Source organism: Elaeis guineensis, chromosome 12 (assembly GCF_000442705.2).
Source record: "Elaeis guineensis isolate ETL-2024a chromosome 12, EG11, whole genome shotgun sequence".
NCBI classification, from domain to species: Eukaryota; Viridiplantae; Streptophyta; class Magnoliopsida; order Arecales; family Arecaceae; genus Elaeis; species Elaeis guineensis.
Window position 1 is genome coordinate 47,411,656 of NC_026004.2, and position 26,051 is coordinate 47,437,706.

Genomic DNA, 26,051 nt, shown 5'->3' on the forward strand with positions numbered 1-26,051 from the left:
ACTTATGAGTCGACCTCTGTTGCAAAAGCCAGAGAATGCATTTCTGGAAATTCTTGGCTCAAATTAGCAGGGGTCGACTCATGAGTCGACTCATGCCTTGTGGGTCGACTCATGAGTCGACTCACAGGTCATGCCAAGCCAGAAAACTAGCATGCCAAGGAGAATTTTTGCGTGCCAATCAGCTCACAGTGCCATGAGTTGACTCATGAGTCGACTCATGCACTTCAAACCTTCATAACTTTAAAAATATAAATCCAAACACAATGAAATTTTCACCAATAGATTTCAAATCATTTGTTCTACCAAATGGTACTATCAAATCAGTATTTTAGTGAAATTACAATTTTGTCCTTGAAGAGCATAAGGACTTTTTCATTTTAAAATTATTTGTATCCCTTCAATCTGCTTTGTAATCATCAAAATCAATCTAGGAGCAACAAAAGGGTTATTCTTCTATCATATTGTGTACATTGTGTTTGTGATACATTCTTTGAGTTAGTGGGAATGTAAATTCATATTTTCAAGAGTTGAAAATTTAAGGCATGAATTTACATAACTAACTCATAAACAGCTCCTGACCATAGGATCATCACGAGGATGATGATCGATCCGGAAGGTTGGTGTACGATCGCTTCCTTAGGGTGGTGTGTCTTGAGTCTACGGTGTGGAGACACTGGAGTGAGAGTATAGGTATTCGTTGAGAATGAGAGTACTGAGCGTGACCACTTCGAGCAATCATAAGGAAGTCTACCTTCTCGTTGATGACTAGCTCGATGTTGTAGTTGTGTATTTAGTTCTTTGACCTAAGGTGCATCGACAGTTCACCTTGAGTGTGTTATAGTTTGACTACACCATAACTCGGTCTCCTAGCCATTCGAAACCCTGAGGTGTATGTTGGCTGTAGCATATTCATTGTAGGAACTAGGTCGCACCAAGATGGGATCTATCAACCTCGAAGATGAGAGTAGTTGTCCTATGATAATTGAAAGATTGAGTCCTTAAGCCCATGGCCATGGCAGAGTGAAATAATAAAAAAGAGTTTTCCATTAAGGTTTCACATCAGACTCGGATCGATCGATTAACTCATATGACTGATGTTGGGTTTGACGAGTTCACCTTAACCCTAATTCAGTCGGGACTCGTGATAGAGAAACTCAATGACACAGGTAACTGCACCGAGAGGTTTGTCTTTAGTTCTGATGGGTTGCCACTACATACTACTAGGTGTCACTGGTGAATTTTGGGAGCAATTAGAATAATATTGATGATCGATCATTCTAATTGTCTGAATCAAAAGAGTTCTGATCCATCGAAAGGAGTTTCGATGATGTCGATGATGAGATCACGATATGTCTCATTACTATACGAAATTGAATCAAACTAGATCACACAAATAAGGGTTAGGATCTGGATGTCATCAATTGGGTTAACCCAATTGATTTGGTTTAGATCCAATTAGGTTCAAGGAAATCGTGCTAGCACACGATTGAGCCTAACTTTCTCCTCGTGCAATCTTTTCTGTCTCTACTGAGCCAAATGTGATTTGACTCATCTAAAGATCTTTTGGAAGGTTTCTCTCAGTCTAAATGAAGCTTGTCCAACTCAAAAAAAGCTTGTCTTAATTTATGAGATGAATTTAAGACAACACCTGCTAATTTCTAGCACCTGCCAATTTCATTTTAGAACATCTATCAAAAGTTGACATATGGGTCTTAAACTGAAGAGGGCTCATTGGAGGATTTTTATGGAGTGTCCATATGCTAAAACCCAATTGAATTGGGTGCCATAATCAGATTATGGCATGAGCCCAATTGGATTAAAGTGGGCGCCCCAAACGGATAAGAACCAAAGAGTCCTGATAAACATGGACTCTTTGGTGCCACCTTGATTGAGCTTATCCAATGTTGGTGCCAATGTAGGAGAGAGGGTGGAGTTCTTATCTGATGTGATCAGATGACATCACTCCACCAATCAAATTTTTTTTAAAATTTATTAGAATTTTCTGATTGGTTAAATGATGTGGCACTGCGCAGCATATAGGGTCTATATAAACCCTGCTGCACCTAAGATTTTGTGGAAGAAATTATTTTATGCACAAAACCCAATAGCTGCCACTCCCTCCCCTCTTCTCTATATTTTTCCTGCTCTCCTTCCTCCCCTCTTCACATCCAAAGAGTTGGACGTCCATCTGGCAAAGATCCAAGGCGTGGTGACGCCTGGAACAGAAGGCTGCAGGACATCTTCGCAAGCTGCTGCTCCAACTTCAGAAGGAGTTCTGAAGTACTTTCAAATCAGATAAAGATCTAATTTTTAGAGCATAGATTCATGAGGAGAAGATGTTCTAGATCCTACCTGAGTGGATACCAATAGAGGCCAGATGCTTGCGTGGCTACATCAGAACCTCGGACTGTGCAGAGATCATCTCAAGGGTAATCAGATTACCCTTGAGGTACTTCTTCTTTCATCATAGATTTAGATTTAATTTTAAATTTTAAATATCAGATAATAAAATTAGATCTAGAGAATTAGATCTAAAATATATAGGATAATTTTTTTTTTTAAATTATTCCACCCCAGATTTGATGAAATCTGGAAGATCCTATGAGAAAAAGTGATTTTCCCTCCTTCAAGTGGTATCAGAGCCAGGTTGTTGGCTCTATTTCAGATCAAATTTAGATCTGATTTTAATTTTAATTTATCTGATATTAAAAAATTTTAGATATAACATCAAATATGATAGAATCTGAAATCAAAATATTTAAAATTAAATCTAAGAAGATCTAACATGCATAAGATGCATGACTAGACTAGGATTAGTTGAATCCATGAATAGTCTTAAGTTTTATGTTTTAATGAGATTAAAATATAAATTAAATATAATTTATTTTTTATTTTTTTGATATTATAATTATTATAATCAGATTACAAATAAAAAATAAAATTTTAATTATTTCATAAAATTGATCTGTTGCATGTCTAGACTAGTTGTAGAATTGTTCTAGTAACTTTTCTAAAATAGTTTTTATTTTGAACAGTTCAATTTAAATTCTATTTTTTAGATATTACATGTGATGTAACAGATCTGAAAGCATGTTAATTAGATTGATTTTTGATACATGAGATGTATGCAAAGCATGTATTAGTTAGATCTTAAATTATATATGTGATATGTTAATTTAGATCTAACTAGTTTTGTAGTTAAATTTATATTTCTGATTTAGGTGTTCCTCATGGCCGTCCAATCATAAGAATAAAGTAAGATTTTAAGACCCTCTCTTTCCATTCAATGAGATGTTCATATAATGTGTAGGGGTGCCGCGCATTCATCCTTAATCAGAAATCAAAACTTACTTTTCTGCAAAACCCTAGATCCTGAAATCCTATGATTTATTTTACATGCTTTGTTTATGAACCTAAACTTAATTAATGAATTAAGCTTATGAAATTAAGTTAGGTCTAAAATTAAAAATTTCAGATCTAAGCTATTTTCATAAAATTAGATTCGGACTTGGGTAGCTCAATTAGGTCTAGCGATTGATCAAATCGAATCAAGAGTTGGTTAGGTAGGATCATGAAAGCTAATAATTAACCAGCCTAATAGGATTAAGTTTGGATAAAGATCGAATCACATTTAGATGTGACTCGATCAAGTTAAGACCTAATTTGGCTCAGTGGTTAGAGCCTGGATTGTAGGCTAACCCAATTAGTTCTGGTTCGATAATTTGGTGTCTAAGGTAAGTTAGGCAGATGCGACCGACTGGATTTTAATTGGGAGCTACTCGACTCGAATGCGTTCTTGTCGAGTTAATGGCATATCCCTCCCATCGATCTCATTTACCTGACCATATGTGTCGACTCAGTTCTGATTAGAGGTGGCTAACAATTCGAGCTAACCCATGCCACTAGGTTAGTCATAATTGTTATGACTATGTCAAGTCAAGTTTAATGAGACCTAAATAAATCTCCCTAAGAAAATATTAAGTCTAGGTCTTCCACCATTGTGGATGTGCCGGTCCTTCCCGGGGTTGATTGTTCTCGACTGGTTATAGTGGCTCAGTTGCACCGAAAAGATGCAACCATGTCCATTAGGCATTGGATGCTACGGATTAAAGGATGGGTTGGGCTCAATATTTTGGATACGGTGAGGGACTCAATCAGGAATCTAGTTCATGCAAATGGTGGGTTTGACTTAACTAAGGATTGGAGCAATATCTCGGACACGGTGAGCTTTATGAATTAGAGACCAAGTTTTGGGTGCACCATGATTAGAGAATCATTGGACAAGAGTTGTCCACTCATCGATTGACCCATCACCAATAACTATTAGGTGAGGTGGTGAGCCAGTCGGTAAGACCGTACCACCCACTAAAAATCACTGATCACGGAGTTTTTCACATCTCTACCAAGGGAGTGTAGGGATCTGAGAAAATAGTAAGAGCCTAATTTATTTAAAAATAAAAATCTTAAACAAATTGGTTGAGTCTAATTATAAAATTTAACTAGAAATTTTTGACTCTCTATAAAAAACATATCCGCCTCAAACCCCCTGACCAAAATTCTAGACACCCATAGACTGATTGGATCCAATTTCAAGGACTGGTTGAGGAACTACAGAATTGTTCTGGGTTTCAAAAAATTGACTCATGTCTTGGACCAAGACCCACCTACCATACCAGCACGTCTAACTATTGAACAGAGAGCGTCTCTGAAAAAGTGGACGGATGATGATAACAAAGCAAGGTACTACATGTTGGGTACAATGTCTGATGACTTACAGTGCCAACAAGAGAATATTTTGACTACCCACCAAATGTTGGCTCACCTACCAGAGTTATTTGGTGAACAGAGTCGTGCGGCCAAGTATCAAGTCTGTCAAAGATGTTTTAAGGCCAAGATGCGTGATGGACAGTCAGTCCAAGATCATTGTTTGACAATGATCAAGGAACTTGAGGAGCTTGAGAAGCTCGGTATTATCTTAGACAAGAATTTTCGGATTGATGTGATCCTTCAGTCCTTGTCCGATGCATATGGTTAGTTCATCATAAACTTCCATATGCATAAGATGTAATGTATCTTGGCCGAGTTAATAAACATGCCGGTTACGGCTGAGCTTTCTATGAAGGGTTCAAAAGGCTCAGTTCTTACTGTGGAGCAGACTTCTTCCAAGAGAAAGTCTTTTGGAAAGAAAAAGAAGTCTGCGAAGAAGCAGAAGATGGATGGCAAGAAGAAGAAGATAGAACCGAAAAAGAAGACTGCTGGTAAGGGAAAATATTTTCTCTGCCAATCAGACGGCCATTGGAAGTGGAACTGTCCTCAGTACCTGACCACCCTGAAAAACAAGAAGGATGGTCCTTCTGGAGGTATGCTCATTTTAGAATCTAATCTTATGATTTCTTCTTCATCCAGTTGGGTGCTTGACTCTGATTCTAGTGCTCATTTGTGCACTTCTATGCAAGATCTTGAGGAGAGCAGGAGGCTAAGAAATGAAAAGATGATCCTACGCATCGGGAATGGAGCAAGAGTTGCTGCTGTGGTCGTAGGAACCTATCCTCTGCGATTACCATTAAGATTAGATTTATTTCTTAGAGATTGTTATTATGTGCCTGCAGCAAGCAGGAATTTGATTTCTGTTTCATGTTTAGTACAAGAAGGCTATGTGATTAGCTTTCATAAGGACCATTGTAATATTTTTTATGAAAATAATAAAGTTACAGATAGTTTTCTTATTAACGGTCTCTATCAGCTATATATTGATGTATCTGTATTTAATATTGAGCAAAATATAAATGCCATAGGAATTAAAAGGCCTAGAGATATTTAAATGATAAGTATCTGTGGCACCTAAGGCTAGGTCATATAGTGGAAGACAGGGTTAACAAATTAGAGAAATCTGAACTATTGAGTTCGTTGACTTTCGAGTCATATCCAATTTGTGAATCATGCCTTCAAGGCAAAATGACCAAGCTTTCTTTTGTGGGACATGGAAAAAGGGCCACAAACCTACTTGCCTTAGTACATATGGATGTGTGCAGCCCATTTGATGTGCCAGCTAAAGGCAACTACATCTACTTCATTACCTTTATCGATGATATATCTAGGTACGGGTATGTGTTTCTAATGAAACACAAGTTTGAAGCTTTTGAAAGGTTCAAAAAATTCAGACATGAGGTAGAAAAATAAACAGGAAAGCCTATTAAGATTCTTCGATCAGATCGAGGAGGTGAATACCTTAGTCGGAAGTTCCTAGACTATCTTAAAGACAATGGCATAGTCTCTCAATGGATTCCATCTGGAACGTCTCAACTCAATGGGGTTTTAGAACGGAGAAATCGGATCCTATTAGATATGGTCCGTTCCATGATGAGCTTCACGGACCTCCTCGAATTTCTTTAGGAACATTGTCTCATGACAGCAATTTATGTATTGAATAGGGTTCCCTCTAAAATCACTCCTACCACACCTATGAGATATGGCATGGTAAGAAGTCAAGTCTGAATCATCTCAGAATTTTGGGTTGTCCCGCTCATGTCAAGAGACAGCAGGCGGACAAGTTAGAGTTCAGGTCTTTTAGAGCTTGATTCATAGGATATCCTAAAGAGTTATTAGGATACTATTTCTATATTCCGAAAGACAACAATATGATTGTGAGTCGAAATACTATTTTTCTTAAAAAATAGTTTATTCAAGATGGTGGCATCGGAAGAATAGTTACGCTCAAGGAGAATGTCTCCCAAGAGCAACGAGCTCAAGAACCCGAGAAACCTAATCAATCAGAACCAGTCCCAACACAACCTCTTCCACCTCGTAGATCGACTAGGGTTTTTCATCCTCCTGAAAGGTACTTAGGTACCATACAAGAGGAAGTAGAGAAAATATTCCTCACAAAAAATGGAACTCATGGTGATGACCCCAAGACCTATGACGAGGTGATATTAGATATCGACTCCGAGAAATCGTTAAAGGCAATGAGATCAGAAATTGACTCGATACACTCAAACCAAGTCTGGACCTTGGTAGATCCACCTGAAGGTATTGTACCTATTGGGTGTAAATGGATCTTCAAGAAAAAGATAGGTACAGATGGAAATGCGGAGACATTCAAGGTTAGACTCGTAGCAAAAGGTTATAGTCAGCGCGAAGGCATTGACTATCAGGATACCTTCTCGCCCGTAGCCATGCTAAAATCCATCCGTATATTGCTTGCTGTTGCAGCCTATTTCGATTATGAAATATGGCAGATAGACATAAAAACGGTGTTCTTAAATGGACATCTTGAGGAAGACATCTATATGGAACAGCTGCTTGGTTTCACATCCAGTGATGATGATCATAGGATCTGCAAGCTGCAAAGGTCCATTTATGGACTTAAGCAAGCATCTCGAAGTTGGAATACTCGTTTCAATGATGTGATCAAAATGTTTGATTTCATCAAGAACGAGGAGGAATCATGTGTGTTCAAAAAGGTTAGTGGGAGCGTAGTTGTCTTCCTCGTATTGTACGTAGATGACATCCTCCTAATTGAGAATGACATTTTCATGTTGACCTCAGTCAAAGTATGGTTGTCTAAGGAGTTCTCTATGAAAGATCTAGGAGAGACATCCTTTATACTGGGTATTAAGGTCTATAGAGATAGACCAAATAGGATGCTCGGACTTTCACAGAAGATGTACATAGAGGAGGTGCTAAAAAGGTTTAGCATGGAAAACTCCAAAAGAGGTTTATTACCTTTTAGACATGACATTCATCGCTCCAAGAAGATGTGCCCTAGCACACCTGAGGAGATTGATGCATGAGCTAGATCCCTTATACTTCGGCAATATGGAGCCTCATGTATGCCATGCTATGTACACGACCTGATATAGACCATGCTGTGAGTGTCACAAGTAGATATCAGTCAAATCCAGATGAAGAGCACTGGACTTCTGTGAAATGTATCCTTAAGTACTTGAGAAGGACTAAGGATATGTTTCTAGTCTTTGAGAATGGAGAACTCCAGATTCAGGGATATACAGACTCAGACTTTATGTCTGATATAGATGATCGAAAGTTGACATCTGGGAGTCTATTTATTTGCAATGGTGGTGCAGTTAGCTGGAAGAGTTCCAAACAGACGGTGATTGCTGGTTCCACCATGGAGGCAGAATATATTGCTGTATCAGAAGCTGCGAAGGAGGCATTCTGATACAACAAGTTTGCCTCAGAGCTTGGAGTGATGTCATCGGATGCCATATCTCTTTACTGCGACAATAATGGTACCATAGCCCTAGCTAAGAAGCCAAGGTCTCACTAGAAGTCCAAGCACATCGAGCGGTGATTCCATTTGATCTGTGATTACCTCGAAAAGGGTTATGTCGAGGTTAAGAGAGTCAACTCCATAGATAATGTGGCAGACCCACTGACTAAGCCATTGGGCCAACAGAAGATCGAAGCCCACCTTGAGAAGATGGGACTTAGATATGTAGCCAATTGGCATTAGGTCAAGTGGGAGTTTGTTAGATGTGTGCCCTAGATGCCAGATTGGCTGACACATTCTTGTACAGATCTAAGGGCATATTTATAATTTTGACTATAAATGAATAAAAGGGTTATTCTTCTATCACATTGTGTACATTGTATCTGTGATACATCTTTTGAGTTAGTGGGAATGTAAATTCATATTTTCAAGAGTTGAAAATTTAAAGCATGAATTTACATAACTAACTTATAAACAGCTCCTAACCATAGGATCATCACGAGGATGGTGATCGATCTGGAAGGTTAGTGTACGATCGCTTCCTTAGGATAGATGTGTCTTGAGTCTACGGTGTGGAGACACCAGAGCGAGAGTACAGATATTCATTGAGAACGAGAGTACTGAGCATGACCACTTCGAGTAGTCATAAGGAAGTCTACCTTCTCGTCGATGACTAGCTCGATGCTGCAGTTGTGTGTCTAGTTCTTTGATCTAAGGTGCATCGATAGTTCATCCTGAGTGTGTTATAGTTTGACTACACTATAACTCAGTCTCCTAACCATTCGGAACCCTGAGATGTATGTTGGCTGTAGCATATTCATTGTAGGAACTAGGTCGCACCAAGAAGGAATCTATCAACCTCGATAGATGAGAGGAGTAGTCCTATGATAATTGAAAGATCGAGTCCTTATGCCCATGGCTATGGCAGAGTCATTCGAAACCCTGAGGTGTATATTGGCTGTAGCATATTCATTGTAGGAACTAGGTCGCACCAAGATGGGATCTATCAACCTCGATAGATGAGAGGAGTAGTCCTATGATAATTGAAAGATTGAGTTTTTAAGCCCATGGCTATGGCAGAGTGAAATAATGAAAAAGAGTTTTCCATTAAGATTTCACATCGAATTCGGATCGATCGATTAACTCATATGACTGATGTTGGGTTTGACGAGTTCACCTTAACCCTAATTCAGTCGGGACTCATGATAGAGGAACTCAATCACACAGGTAACTACATCGAGAGGTTCATCATCAGTTCTGATGGGTTGCCACCACATACTGCTAGGTGTCACTGGTAGATTTTGGAAGCAATTAGAATGATATTGATGATCGATCATTCTAATTGTCTGAATCAGAAGAGTTCTGATCCATCGAAAGGAGTTTCGATGATGTCGATGATGAGATCATGATATGTCTCATTATCATATGGAATTGAATCTAACTGGATCACACAAATAAGGATTAAGGTCTAGATGTCATCAATTGGGCTAACCCAATTGATTTGGATTAGATCCAATTAGGTTCAAGGAAATCATGCTAGCACACGATTGAGCCTAACTTTCTCCTCGTGTAATCTTTTCTATCTCTACTGAGCCAAATATGATTTGACTCATCCTGAGAACCTTAGAAAGGTTTTTCTTAGTCTAAATGAAGCTTGTCTAACTCAGAAAAGACTTATCTTAATTTATGAGATGAATTTAAGACAACACCTGCTAATTCCTAGCACCTGCCAATTTCATTTTAGGACATCTGTCAAAAGTTGACATATGGGTCTTAAACTGAAGAGGGCTCATTGGAGGATTTTTGTGGAGTGTCCACATGTCAAAACCCAATTGAATTAGATGCCATAATTAGATTATGGCATGAGCCCAATTGGATTAAAGTGGGTGCCCCAAACGGATAAGAACCAAAGAGTCCTGATAAACATGGACTCTTTGGCGCCACCTTGATTGAGCTTATCCAATGTTGGCGCCAACCTAGGAGAGAGGGTGGGGTTTTTATCTGATGTGATCAGATGACATCACTCCACCAATCAAAATTTTTTCAAAATTTATTGGAATTTTTTGATTGGTTGAATGATGTGGCATTGTGCAGCATATAGGGTCTATATAAACCCTGCTGCGCCTAGGGTTTCATGGAAGAAATTATTTTATGCAACAAAACCCAATAGCTGCCACCTCCTTTCCTCTTCTCTACATCCTCCCTACTCTCCTTCCTCCCCTCTTCATGTCTAAAGAGTTGGACGTCCATCTGGCAAAGATCCAAGGCATGGTGATGCCTAGAACAGAAGGCTGCAGGACATCTTTGACAGGCTGCTGCTCCAACTTCAGAAGGAGTTCTGAAGCACTTTCAAATCAGATAAAGATCTGATTTTTGGAGCATAGATTCATAAGGAGAAGATATTCTAGATCCTGCCTAAGTGGATATCGGTAGAGGCCAGGCACTTGCGTGGCTACATCAAAATCTCAGACTGTGCAAAGATCATCTATAGGATAATCAGATTACCCTTGAGGTACTTCTTCTTTCATCATAGATTTAGATTTAATTTTAGATTTTAAAAATCAGATAATAAAATTAGATCTAGAAAATTAGATCTAAAATATGTAGGATAATTTTTTTTTTAAATTATTCCACCCCAGATTTGATGAAATCTGAAAGATCCTACAAGAAAAAATAATTTTCTCTCCTTCATTCTGAAGGTACATCTACGTTGCTCGTTATTAAAACTAATCTAACAATTTCTTCTTTTTCTATTTGGATTCTTCATTTTGGTTCAAGTGCTCATTTGTACACTTCAATGTAGGACCTTGAAGAAGTTAAGGGGCTGAGGGAAGGCGAAATCACTCTCCGGGTCGGCAATAGAGTAAGAGTTGCTACTGTGGCCATTGAAATCTACCCTCTGTGACTACCATTAGAATTTATTTTATTTTTGAAAGACTGTTTCTATGTACCTGTAGCTAGTAAAAATTTAATTTCTATCTCTGTGCTAACACAGGATAATTATAATTTTTATTTTAATAAAAATATTTATTCTATTTATTTTGAAAATAAACTTGTGGCATGTGCTTTCTTGATTGACGATCTTTACCATTTGCATATGGATGCAAGTGTAAACATGTATGAGCAAATAGTAAATATCATAGGGCCTAAGAGATCTAAAGATAGGATTAGCCAAAAGTATTTATAGAACCTTAGGCTAGACCATATTAGAGAAGACAGACTCATCAAACTAAAGAAAGATGGTCTTCTTGGACTATTGACTTTCAAGTCTTATCCAGTCTGTGAATCGTGTCTTCAAGAAAAATAGCCAAGCTGTCCTTTATGGGATAAGGGGAAAGGGCCACTAAGATATTAGCCTTGGTACACACTGACGTGTGTGGTCCATTGGATGTACAAGCCAAGGATAGCTATATCTACTTCATAACCTTTAGTGATGATTATTCATGGTACAGATTCATGTACCTGATGCATCGAAAGTCTAAAGCTTTTGAAAATTTATAGAATTCAGACATGAAGTAGAATAACAGATCGAAAAATCTATAAAGGTTCTTCGATCAGATCGAGGAGGGAAATACCTTAGTGAAAAATTTCAGGCCTATCTCAAGGACAATGGCATAGTCTCACAGTGGACACCTCCAGGGATGCCTCAACTCAACGGGGTATCCGAAAGGAGGAATCAAACTCTATTAGATATGGTCCGATCCATGATGAGCTTCACAGACCTTCATGACTTTCTCTGGGGATATGCTTTGCATTCTGTAATTCATCTCTTGAATCGGATTTTTTCTAAATCTATTCCTACCATACCATATGAATTATAGCATGGTAAGAAGCCAACTCTTGGATACCTCAAGATTTGGAGTTGTCCGGCCCATGTCAAGCAACAACAGGCAGACAAGTTGGAGACTAGGTCCTTTAGGGCTCATTTTATAGGGTATCCTAAGGAAACTATGGGATACTACTTCTATCTTCCTGAAGATTACAATGTGATTGTAAGCTGCCATACTGTCTTCTTGGAAAAGGAGTTTATCCAAGATGGAGGCAGTGGAAAAAAGATTAAGCTTGAAGAGAAAGTCTGTGAAGAGTATCAAGTCCAAGGACCTGAACCCAATAATGAGCCAGTAGATGTGATACCTTTTCTATCTTGTAAATCAAGTAGGGTCTCCCATCCTCCTGAAAGATACTTAAGTATTCTTACAGAAGATTTAGAGAAAGCATTCCTTGTAGGAGATAAAGACATTAGGAATGATCCCAAAACCTACGATGAGGTAATGTTAAATGAAGACTCCAAGAAATGGATGGATGCGATGATATCAGAAATTGACTCCATGCATTCTAATTAGGTTTGGTCCTTAGTAGATCCACTTGAAGATATTATATCTATAGGTGTAAATGGATTTACAAAAGAAAGATTGGGTCGGATGGTAAGGTAGAGACCTATAAGGCAAGGCTAGTCGCGAAAGGTTATAGTCAACGTGAAGGCATCGATTATCATGAAATCTTTTTATCCGTAGCCATGCTGAAATTTATTCATTCTTTGCTTGTCATAGCAGTATTTCATGATTATGAAATATGGTAGATGGATATGAAGACTATCTTCCTAAATGGATATCTTGAGGAAGATATCTATATGGAGCAGCCTCTGGGTTTCACATCCAGTGATAGTGATCATAAGGTCTGCAAGCTGCAAAGGTCTATATATAGACTCAAACAAGCATCTCGAAGTTAGAACACTCGCTTCAATGATGTGATCAAAATATTTGATTTCATCAAAAATAAGGAAGAGCCGTGTGTGTACAAAAAGGTTAGTGAGAGTGCTGTCATATTCCTCGTATTGTATATGGATGATCTCCTCCTGATTGGGAATGATATTCTCATGCTGATGTTGGTCAAAGTATAGTTGTCGAAAGAGTTCGCTATGAAAAATCTAGGAGAAGCTTCCTACATTCTTGGTATAAAGGTCTATAGAGAAAGATCCAAAAGAATGATAGGACTCTCACAGCATATGTACATAAAGGAGGTGCTGAGGAGGTTCAGCATGAAAAACTCCAAAAGGAATCTTTTGTCCCTTAGACACGGCATTCATCTCTTTAAGAAGATGTGCCCTGACACACCTGAGGAGATCCAGTGCATGAGCAAGATGCCTTATGCTTCGGCAATAGGGAGTCTCATGTATGCCATGTTATATACATGCTCTGATATAGCACTTGTCGTGAGTGTCACGAGTAGATATCAGATGAATTCAAGTGAAGAACACTGGATTGCTATTAAAAATATCCTTAAGTACTTGAGAAGGATTAAAGATTTGATGTTAGTCTTTGGTGGAGGATCAGAGTTGAAAGTTGAGGGATATATCGATTCAGACTTTATGACTGAGTCGATGATAGAAAGTCTACATCAGGGTGTATCTTCTTATGTAATGGTAGTGTGGTTAGCTGGAAGAGTTTCAAACAGCCGATCATTATAGAGTCGATCATGGAAGTCAAGTACATCACCACCTCTGAAGCTGCTAAAAAAGCCTTTTGGTTCAAGAAGTTTGTTGCAGAGCTGGGTGTAATGCCATCAGATGCCATTGCATTGCACTGTGACAATAACGGTGCCATAGCTCTTGCTAAGGAGTCCAGGTCTCATCAAAAGTTTAAGTACATAAAGCAGCAGTTTCATATTATATGTGAATACCTTGAGAAGAAGTTCGTCGAGGTACAGAGAGTCGACTTCGCACTGATGTGGTGGATCTGCTGACTAAGCCTCTCAACTAGCAGAAGATCGAAGCTCACCTTGAGAAGATGGGTCTTAGGTATATGGCCAATTGGCTTTAGGTCAAATGAGAGTTTGTTGGATTTGTACCCTAGAAGCCAATTGTTAGCTGACACATTATATAATTCTTGAGCCTATACTTGTACTTGTAATTTTTTATTATCAATAAAGAGTTTTTCTTTTCAATCATGTTTATATGTCCATGATTTGTCTTAGAAATTAACAAAGATGATTTTTGTATATTCTTAAAGAGTTAAGAATTTGAGATATACATTAATTAGTGGTTAATTTCTAAATACTCCCAATCAAAGGATCATCATGGAGGATAGTGATCAATCTATTTAAGATCGGTGCATAGTTTACCTCCTTTATGGATAGATGAGTCTCAGGTCTGTAGTGTAGAGATACTGGGGTGAAGGTATAGGTGGTTATTAGAGAATAACTTACATTGAGTGTGACCAACATGAAAACCATATGGATATGTACTCACTCATCAGTGATCTTCTCGATGTTGTAGTGGTGTGAGTGGTCCTTTGACCTACGATGTCATTGGTTATTCACAGTGAAGCTACTGGGTTTGACTACACATTTTCTTGGTCTCTAGTTATTTGGGTCCTTGCTATGTATTTTGGCTTCAGTAGGTTTAGATATGCTGTTTGGAGTAGGATGTACCTAGATGGGATCTATCGACCTTGGTAGAAAAAGAGAAGTTCTATATGATTTGTGAGACTGAGTTTCGAAAGTCTTTGATCAAAGTGTAAATACTGAAAAAAAAATTTTACGGGATTCACAAATAAATTCGAGTCGAGTCAATCTAGCATATGACCGACGATAGGATTTGACAAGCTCTCCATGACCTCCGTCAAGTCGGGACTCACGATAGAAGGACTGAATTATATGATAACTGTACCTAGAGGTTCATACTTTTATCCTACTAGATTGTCACTATATACTGCTAGGTGTCACTAGTAGATTGTGAGACTCATCGGGCATCATCTTGATGATCGATGGTCCTTGAAGGGTAGAATTAGAAATGTTCCAATCCATCGAAAAGAGTTTCAATGATATTATGATAGAGATCATAATATATCTCACTACCAGATAAAATGAAACCTATAGGGTCACACATTAAGAGATTTAATCTTAAATTTATCAATTAGACTTATGAAGTTCCAATTGGGTTAGGATTTATTGAAATCCTATTAGGTTTATGAGAACCATGCTAGCACACAGTTAAACCTAATTCTTCTCGAGACTTTGATTTGATCAAGTCCATAGCCTTGAACCTAACCTAAATTTATTTAGATTTAATTGGGCTTTTAATTGTGAGCTCAAGAGGATTTGATTAAGTTAATTAGTTGGCACAATTATCCTAACATTATCTCTTCTTTATCTCTTAATTATCTCTAAGTATACATGTGGAATAGATGAAAGAATATGTGGCGCATCTTTTTCTTTTTGAAATTTATTGGGTGCCATATCCTAGAGGGACCCACCCCCTCTTATGTGTCATGGCGTGGAGGAGAGAGAGTGGGGTCCATGCCCCATCTTTTTTGGCTAGAGATACCTTTGAGGGGCGCCAAGAGTTGGCACCCCAACCACCTGACATGTTTTCCATGGATGCCTATTGTACATACTTAAAAGGACTGATTAATTAATATTTATATTTATTTTTATTTGACATAAATTAGATTTAAAAGATAGAGTATTCTTATGAGATAAGAATCTATCTTTTTAAGTTGATAGGATTCCTGATATGTGTCGGATAGTGTCTATATATAAAAGGTGGTCTCTAGAGTTTTAGAGAATGAATTTTTGATCAAAAAAAAAAAAAAAAACTTTCCCTCTCCACACCTCCTCTCATCATTTTCTTCCTTTCTACATCTAAAAATTAGGTGCTTTCTCTTCCACATGCTTAGAAGAAGTTCTGGTGACTTAGAGATCAAGGATCGAGGAGAAGAAGAAGAAGGCTGTAGATCGAGAGCGACTCCACGGTGACATCCTCCAGAAGCTCTGCAGCTACCTCCTTTGCCTCAGCAGTCATTCCCTTTATCTCAGCCATAACCAACACCAGTACAGTTAGCAAGAGAAAAAGCAGGAGGGCCAGCAGTAGTAGAAGACCGACCCATCTGAGGTGAAATCCATATGATAACTGGGGGATCATTTGGGTCGGTAGCACCTTCAGAGGCGAAGAGGCCAAGACCTAAAGATGAGGGTAAGGATGCCATTGTCTTTACTGAGTGAGATGCTGAGGGTGTACTTGCCCCATACAATGATATGGTGGTTGTAATGGCAAACATTATCGATTTTAATGTACACCATATATTCATTGATAATAGAAGCTCAGTCGATATTTTATATTTTTCTATTTTTATCCAAATGGGGTTCATCCTAGACTAGCTAACTAGATTTAAGACCCCAATTTAGGATTTCTCTAAAAGTTTGATGATTTCGGAGGGGATGATTAAGCTCCCTCTTACTATGGGTACTACACCAAAGTGGACAACGATCCAAGTTAACTTTTTGATGGTCAAGCTGCCTTCAATTTATAATGCAATCCTTGGCTATCCGAGCTTATGGACTTTAAAGGCAGTGGTGTCGAGCTACCACTTGATGGTAAAGTTTCCAACCCCAAATGAAGTAGGACAAATCAGGGGAAATCACATCATGGCTCGACAGTATTTTACTGCTAAACTTCAAGCAGAAGGCTAGCCATTCTAGACAAGGGCCCAACCTAAACTCCCTATTGGGTTGAATGCCAGAGATGATCTATTTGAGGAATGAGCCCAACCATCCGAGGACCTCCTAGAGATTCTACTGAGGAAGGAGAATCCCTAACAAATTGTGAAGATTGGCTCACACCTTAATGAGGTAATGAAGGGTTGGCTAACTATTCTTTTATAGAAAAATACAAATCTCTTTGCCTAATTGACTGCAAGCATGCTCGATCTTGGCCCTGAGGTGATATCCTATCACCTGAAGGTGGATCCAACCTATCGTCTGGTTAAATAGAAAAAATAGAGCTTTGCCCCAGAGCACCAGAAGGCTATATTCGAAGAAGTAGACAAACTACTCAAAGTTGGCTTCATTCGAGAAGCAATGTACCCAGATTGATGGGCGAATGTTGTCCTGATCAAAAAGACGAATGGAAAATAGCACATGTGCATCGACTTCATCAACCTGAACAAGATCTATCTGAAGGATAGCTATCCATTGTCTCGAATAGACCAGATGGTGGATGCTACTTCTAGACATGAGCTCCTCAGCTCCATAAATGCCCTTTTCGACTATAATTAGATTCGGATGGCACCTAAAGATGAGGAGAAAATAGCCTTTCTTACTGACCTTGGGCTTTATTGTTACAAGGTGATGCCCTTTGGCTTGAAAAATACAAGGGCTACTTGTCAGTGGCTAGTGGAGAAGACTTTAAGGATCAACTCGATCGTATTATGGAGGCATACATAGATGATATGCTGGTCAAGAGCTGTGCAGTCCTAGACTACATTGTAGACCTTCAGGAGACCTTCAACACCCTCCACCAATTTTGGATGAGGCTGAATCTAGTGAAGTATACTTTCGAAATTACTGTCAGAAAGTTTCTAGGATTCATGATCTCACAAAGAGGCATTGAGACGAATCTTGAGAATATCAGGGTAATTTTTGAGATGACTCCATTGAAAATAGTTGGAGAGGTGCAGCATCTCACTGGCAAGATCACCTTGCTCAACCACTTCAACTCTAAATCGATCGAGAGGTGATACCTTTTTTTTCAGACCCTCAAGTAGCCAAAAACTTTTAATAGACTATTGAATGCCAAAAGGCATTTGAGGAGTTAAAGCAAAATCTCAGTTCTCCACCACTACTCACAAAGCCTCAGCCTGGTAAGGAACTGCTGCTGCACCTCGCTTTCTCTCTAGTGGCGATCAGTGCAGTTCTCGTTCGAAAAGAAAGGTGAATTCAGAGGCCTATATATTACACCAGTAAAGTCCTTTACAATGTAGAGACCAGATACTCTAAGCTCGAGAAGCTGATTTTTGCACTGGTTGTCATGGTGAGGAAGCTGCGACCGTATTTTCAAGCTCATACAGTAGTGCTACTCACAGAACAACCAATCAAGGCCATTCTCCAATACCCAGATACCTCAAGATGGATTGCAAAGTGGGTGCTAGAACTTACCAAGCTAGACATGCAGTACCATCCAAAGCTCGCTATCAAGGCCTAAGTACTGACAGACTTCATCTTGGAATGTACCATTCCAAATGGGCAGAGATCACAAAATGGAGAAGGCTCAAGGGCTGTCAAGTGCTCAGAAACTGATGAAAGCTCAAGAGGTGAGGAGACAGATGTAGGATCTATCCCTGAGGAGTTATGGATGCTGCACATTGATGGCTCATCAAATGCTTCTGGAGCTGGGGTCGGGCTGTTCTTGACCAGTCCTGAAGGTGATATTGTGGGATATGCACTATGCTTTGAATTTTCAGCCACCAACAATGGGGCAGAATGAGAAGCTTTGCTTACCGATCTCAAGGTGGTGAGAGAAGTTGGAACCCAACACCTGAAAGTCTTCAGCGACTCCCAGCTGGTGGGGGGGTACATAAAGGACGGATATGAGGCATGAGAGGAAAATATGAAGAAGTATCTTCAGAAGGTAAAAGATTTAATCATAGCCTTTTTTACCTTTGACATTCAACAGATCTCCATAACAGACAATGCCAGACAGATGTACTATCAAAGCTAGCAGTCTTGTTGCCCGCTAATTTGGAGAATGAGACCTACTTCGAGGTGCTCAAAGCCTCAACCCTTGAGGAGCCTCTCATTGTCCAACAAGTTGATGAAGAACTCCACTAGATCGATCCCCTATTCAAGTACCTTAGGTCAGGTGAGCCACCCACTGATCATAAAAAAATATGTAAGATAAGGAAACAAGTCGTCCCCTATGTCTTGCACGATAACAAGCTATACAAGCAGTCATTCTTCCTATCTCTTCTAAATGTCTACACCCATCTGAGATAGATTATGTGCTATGAAAGGTCCATAAAGGAATCTATGAAAGCCACTTGGGGGGTAGGTCCCTCTCTTACAAAATCCTTCGGCAAGACTACTACTGGCCCATTGTGTAGTAGGATGTAGGTGCCTTCGTCAAAAAATACGATCAATGCTAGAGGATCTCCAATATTCAGCATCAACCAACAGTACTTCTAACTTCCATCAGCTTCTTTTGGCCATTCACTCAGTGGAGGATGGATATCCTTGGTTCTTTCTCCCTTGCATCCGATCAGTGCAAGTCCTGCTGGTGGCCATCGACATTTTATCAAGTAGATCGAGGCTGAACTCCTGGCTTGTATATCCAAGGTGAAGTGAAGGATTTCATTTGAAAATCAATCATCTGCCATTATGGTCTTCTCCATATCCTGATTATAGATAATAATAGGCAGTTTAGCAGTGTCCAGCTTCATAAATTCTATAGAGAATATGGAATAGAGCACCGCTTTATTTCAGTTGGCCACCCAAGGGCAAATGAAGAGGTGGAGGTGACCAATAGAACTCTCCTACAAGGCTTAAAGGCTAGAATAGACCAAACTAGAGGATCCTGAGCAGACGAGCTTTATCATGTACTGTGGGCCTATCGATCCACTCAGAGGCTTCTGACAGACGAGACTTCTTTCAACCTTACATTCGGGACCGAAGCAGTCATCCCTGTGAAATTCAGGCTCCCATCACTCAGAGTCAAGGAATATAATGAAGATACCAACTCTGTATGGCTCTAAGTCAACCTTGACTTGATTGAAGAAAGCAGGGTGCATGCTGCTATAAGAATGGCTGCCTATCGTCAGAGGGTGGCTAGGTCTACAACGTCTGAATCAAAACCAAGGAATTCTAAGTTAGTGACCTAGTATTACGATGAGCCGAAGTCTCGTAGCCCACTAAGTAGGGAAAGCTATCACCCAATTGAGAAGATCCTTATTAGGTGGATAAGGTATAACATCTGAGGACCTATCAGCTCAAGCAACTCGATGGGACTACACTCCTTAGACCTTGGAACTCTGCCAACCTGTGCATATATCATCAGTGATGTTGTAATTTTATGTCATTGTATATCAATACAAATGCTCAGATTTATTAATCCCTGCTTGTTCAAGCATCATGAATGATCTAAACTTCTTTCGCTGCGAAGAATTCCTCTGACTGGAACTATATCTAACAGATGAGGGCTAACCATAAGGACCCTCGATAATCCACAACCAATCCTCGATGACTTATAGGCGAGGCTAACCTACAAGATCCCATCATAGCCTGAGTCATGCGGAAAGCAGAGAGAGACCTTAAGGGAGCTTCAGAAGGCTAACTTATAAGACCCTCGATCCATAATTAGCGAGCAAATCTCAATGATTTAGAGGCAGAGATAACTTACAAGACCCCATGAAAGCCCGAGTCATGTAGAAAGTGGAGGGAGATCCTAAGAGACCTCAGGAGGGCTAACTTATAAGACCTTCAGTCTGCGATTATGAGATATGCACATGTTGCCTCTTGCATGAAGATGAGATGTGTATATGCTGCCTATGGGCACACGCTATCTCTCGCATGAAGATAAGATGTGCACACACTGTCTACAAGCACACACTACCTCTTGTGTGAAGATGAGATGTGTAAATGCTATCTACGGGCACACATTATCTCTCGCATGAAGATGAAATGTGCATATGCTGCCTACAAGTATATGCTGTCTCTTGCATGGAGATGAGAAGTGCATATGCTGCCTACAGGCACACACTGCCTCTCACATGAAGATGAGATTATTGAGAATAGTGTCCCAAAGCTAATCGTCAGCCTGTTGACGGTTGTGTTTTTTGTTGTATTAATACATAAATCATAAATAAAATAAAAGTTATTTTGATATTTTTCATCATAAATTGTCATCTTCTAATGAACTCCTGTGTTGTGGTGAAGTCTTTAGAACTATTTAGACTCGACAAAAGAGGATTTGTTGTTTAGTCCTTAAACCTGTTCACGATCAAATAATACATTGTTACCAAGGACAACAATATTTATCAAGCATAGGTCATTGTGTGCCATATAGATTGGTTGTCCTCTTAATCAAGGAGTGTGGAGATACTGGTATGGCATACAAGTAAGATGTAAGGGTACATCTGCACTGAACATGACCGACTCTGGAGCTATTTCTGCTGTCAAGATTTGCTCCGATGGGATATGGGTATAACTATCCCTCTGACCTAAGACCGCCATGGTGACTTGCAAGCAACTCACTGCACTTTAGGCACTGGACTATCTGAATTTCTAATTCAGTGACAGAAGGCTGCTGGGTGTAGTCAAGTACTTGACTTGTCGGTGCGTGTGTCAAGATGGGATTGACCACTCTAGTTCAGAAGCTGTGTATAGTCGTATTTTAATTTAGCAAAATCTTGGCCAGGATAGTCCTAGTGAGGAGTCACAGGACTGATTGAGTTGAGCATGACTCGGATGATCTAATTAGGGTTGACAGTTTAACCTTGAGTCATCCTAAACACAGGGGTCAAAAGGAATGAATTATATAGTAACCATATTGACGTAGGTTCTGAGTATTGCGATTGCGACTATTCGACCTATCCGAACGTCGAGTACCATTGCTAGATGGTCACTTCGATTAGTACAGGAATTGGTTCCTGTGCTACCGACTTAGGTTCGTACCTGCAGGGTCACACACATTAGAGGTTCCTATCTGATCTGATGGTTGATGAAGAGTCCTAATATTCATGGACTATGAGTCCTACGTGTCTGAAACTCTGTGATCGAGAATCAGGATTCTCTGATCATGAGTCCCACACATTTTGTGTATCGGAGTCAAGAGTCTCATTGATTTGGGACTCTACGATCAAGGTTTTATATTAATGGACTTTGATACCCGATTGCCTATCGGATTTGAACTCAATATTTATGAGAGATTTAATTAGTGATTTGATCACTAATTAACTTAATTTGATTGAGTAATTATTTTTGGATCAAGTCCAATTGAATTGGATTCAGTTGGGTTTGACCCGATTAGGTTAAGAGTTGACCTAATCGTCGAGATGGTTTGATCCCTGATTTGATCAGGGGTTGGACTTAATCAATTCTTGATTTGATTAGAATTTTATTAAGCCTAATTAAACCTAATTAAGTTGAGTTTAATTTAGTCTAATTGTGCTTAACCTATTTAGATTAGGTTGGCTCAATTAGGTTCAAACCACCTTGACCTTTCTCCCTGCGCCACCTCACTTCTTCTGTGCATATTTGAATTCACGAGAAGCAACTTCTCGTGAATTTTCTCCACACAGAAGGCATCCCATGCCCACCCTTGTGCACCAATTATCTAGATAAAAATAAGTTAGTTGGCCATTTAAATTCAAAAGAAAGTTTGTATCTGAATGAGCAACCAACTAATCCATGCGCCATGCTCTTATCTTGTGCGCCCCATATTTTACATGAGAAAGTGTTTCTCGTGTAAACTCTCTATGCACAAATCAACACATTCCCCTTCTCTTCTCATGCCCAAGTGGATAGGGATGAGTTGATTTTGCATTTGAATTCAAATTTGATTTGAATTCAAATGTGCAACCACTTATCTTTATCCTCTCACGCGGATAAGACACATTCGATGTTATTTTAAAAGGAGGAGAAAGATGGGGCGCGCATAGAACTTTTTGGAGAAAAAGAGTGGGGTGTGAGGAAGCCTTGTGCAGAAGTAGAAAGTCCATATCCTTTCGAGAGGAAAAGAAAGAAAAGAAAAAACAAGTGGGCATAGGGTTTCCAGTGTTCCCTAGGGTTTCAGCTTGGGGTTCGGGAAGTGAGAAGGTGAGCTACGAGTGTCGTGAGCCCACAAAATTTTACGAAGATCTTCAATATCCTCTCAAGCATGTCTGTTGATAATTCAGAGCATCCAAAGAATCGACAGACATCTATTGAAGGAGTTCGATCAGCATCGGCCGTTGAAAGGGTTCTACAACGAGCTAGCACTCGTGAGGAGCCGATCAGATCGGGAGCCTCATGTGCATGATCCGCAGAGGCCAGATATACTGTGTGGCTGCATCGCAATGATCAGACTCTTTCGATGGTGATCAAATTATGGTGATCGACTATCCGCATAAAGGTATTGTGTTCTGAACATAGAACAGTAAATTATTTACTATTCAAATTTGAATTTCAAATTTAAATCCATTCATGCTGTATATTATATTTAGATCCTAGTGTAGGGTAAACATATGTTAATTAATTAGATTAATTAATTATTTTCACTGTAAAATAGTAATTTTGAAAAAGTTTTAAAATTATCATTTTACCCCTGCACTCAAATTTTGCAACAAATGATATCAGAGCGGGTTCTAAGATATGATATATGAATTTGCATGCATAGATTAAGTTATAATCTAAAAGTTTAAATTTAAAATTTAAAATTCAAAATTTAAAATTTGAATTTTGAAAGTTGTTCGAAATTCAAAATTCAAACATTTGAAATTCAATATTTGAATTTTGAATTTTGAAATTTGAAATTTAAAATTCAAAAATTTAAAATTCAAAATTTAAAATTTGAAATTTGGTTGAAATTTCAAATTTCAAATTCAAAATTTAAAATTCAAAAATTTAAAATTTAAAATTTGAAATTTATTTAAAATTTGAAATTCAAAATTTAAAATTTGAAATTTAAAATTTAAATTTTGAAATTGGTATATTTAGATATACTTGATTCAAGTAGCAGGTAATCGAATTGGGTTGGTTGCCATGGCCGTCCGGTCATAGGAGAAAAGTAGGATTTAAAGGCCCTCTCTTCCTATTCGATAGGGTCTCCTATGGCGGTAGGGATGCCGCTGCAATTATATCCCATGCAGATGAAGTAGCGAAAGGACTTAATTATAAAGGTTCAATTGTAAAATTTATCATGAATGTGTTAAATTAGATCTAAAGGAATATTCATGATTTATTTTGATTGAGTTATTTTTTGTTATGTAATTAGCAATAGGATTGCTATTTATGAAATGTGCTGATCTATTTGTGAAATGAATCAACATATTTGGTGAACAGAAAATAAAACCTTTCAAATTTGAAAATTATTTTCAAAATGCCAAACCTTGACCCATCAGTCCAAATACTTAATTAAAAGAATTAAGTGTTGTCAAGTTGGTCTAGAATTGTGAATTAAGACCTAAGACAATTGCATAAACTTGTGGGTCAATGGGTTAGATAGATTAGGTCCATAATTGGGTTAGACCTAAGGTTAGCTTAAAGAAATGGACTAAATTAGAGTAATTGGTCAAATCTAATCAAAAGTTGAATTAGATTAGGTCAAGGACACTCTAGACTCAACTCCAATAGTTGTAGTTGAATGGGTCCATGTCTTTAACTAGACCAAGATGGACTTAATTCATGGCTATGCAGTGGAACCCTATTTACTAAGTTGATCAAATTAAAACTAATGAATCGGTTGGTGTCTAAGGTAAGTTCGATAGTTTGACCAGTGGTTCTTAAGTGGGAGCTACTCGCATTGATTCGATCTCTGATGAGTTAATGGCATATCCCCACCACTGATCTCACTTACCTGGCCAACCTGGTGAGTTAGGTTTTGATTAGATCACTTAGTGATTAGGGCTCACCTATGTCATTAGGTAAATTAGTGTGACTGATTTAGGTGCTCCTAATGCCGGCTTTAATTAAATCTTTTTTAATCTGACTTGGTGAAGTCAGTGGAAGGATTGAAATTGGCTAGTTAATTTCTTATTTTCTATCCTTTAGTAAAATCTTCAAAATTATTAGGTCCCTAAAATGATTAAGTTATAGTGATAACTAAGTCATAGCCTCCCATTAAGTGAGTGATAATGAGTCCATTAGTTTAATAATCATTGGAGGCCCAAAGGCCTAGTGCTTATTGACTAATGGAATTATCATTCATAGTATGATAATTTGGTTTGAGTCTTTCTGATGGTGGTCAGGTTGGCTGGCCAAAGTCGGGCCTGATCATTTATTGATCCGATTCACCAAATCAAGTCATGTTAATGGTTGGACCTAACCAAATCTTTTCAGTGGAGGCCAAAGCCTACTGATTAGGTTCTGGGGCAAAATCAATTACTAGAAGTTGTTTAGAGAAACAACTGGTTATGAACCTACCCATAGATGCACATGGGTTGACCAACCAAAGTTGGGCTCGTGTGTAGTCTGTGTGGATTCTAGTACCTACTAAGGAATTAAAGTAATTCCTCAAATTGAAGGTTGAGGCTACCAGTTCATAAAAATATTGGGAGAAATTTTAGACTAAAGTCTAAGTCTTTAGTATTAATAATGTGTACTAATTAAGGTCTGATTTTTCTTTATGCAGCTATGGCCACTACCCTGTTGCTCCGGTCATTATTAGATAATGACAAGCTTATGGGACCTAATTTCGATAGTTGGTATCAAAAATTAAAAATCATCCTTGAGCATGAGTGGATCCTTATATAGTAACGGATCCGGCACCTGAGGAGCCAGCTCCGAACACTAGAGGGACAATCCGAGATACTTACCAGAAGTGGCTCAATGACCGCACCACCATTCAGTGCATTATGCTGGCGGCAATGAATGATGAGTTCAGTCGCAGGTTCGAGAATGCCCAGCCTTAGGAGATGCTTCAAATGTTGAACGACTCCTTTGGCACGCCTGACGATGTTGAAAGGCACAAAACTAGTTGTGCCATTTTCAATGCTTGGATGAGGGATGGGGCCTCAGTCACTGATCATGTATTGTACATGATCGAAATGATTGAGCGCCTAAGTAAACTGGGCTTTCCCCTGCACGAGCAGCTCGGTAAGGATGCGATCCTTAATTCATTGCCCAAGTCCTTCCTCCCCTTTCTTACTCATTTTCGAATGACAAAGCCTGCAGTGAACTACCACGGCTTGTTGGGATTGCTGCAGAACTTTGAGAAGGACCACCAGCTCCATAAGGAGTCGGTGAATGTTGTGGGAAGGTCTTCTTCTGATTGTCGACCCTTTAAGAAAGGGAAGAAGAACAAGAAGAAGAAGAATAAGAAGGTGCAGTTGCATGCTGGAACGTCTGCACA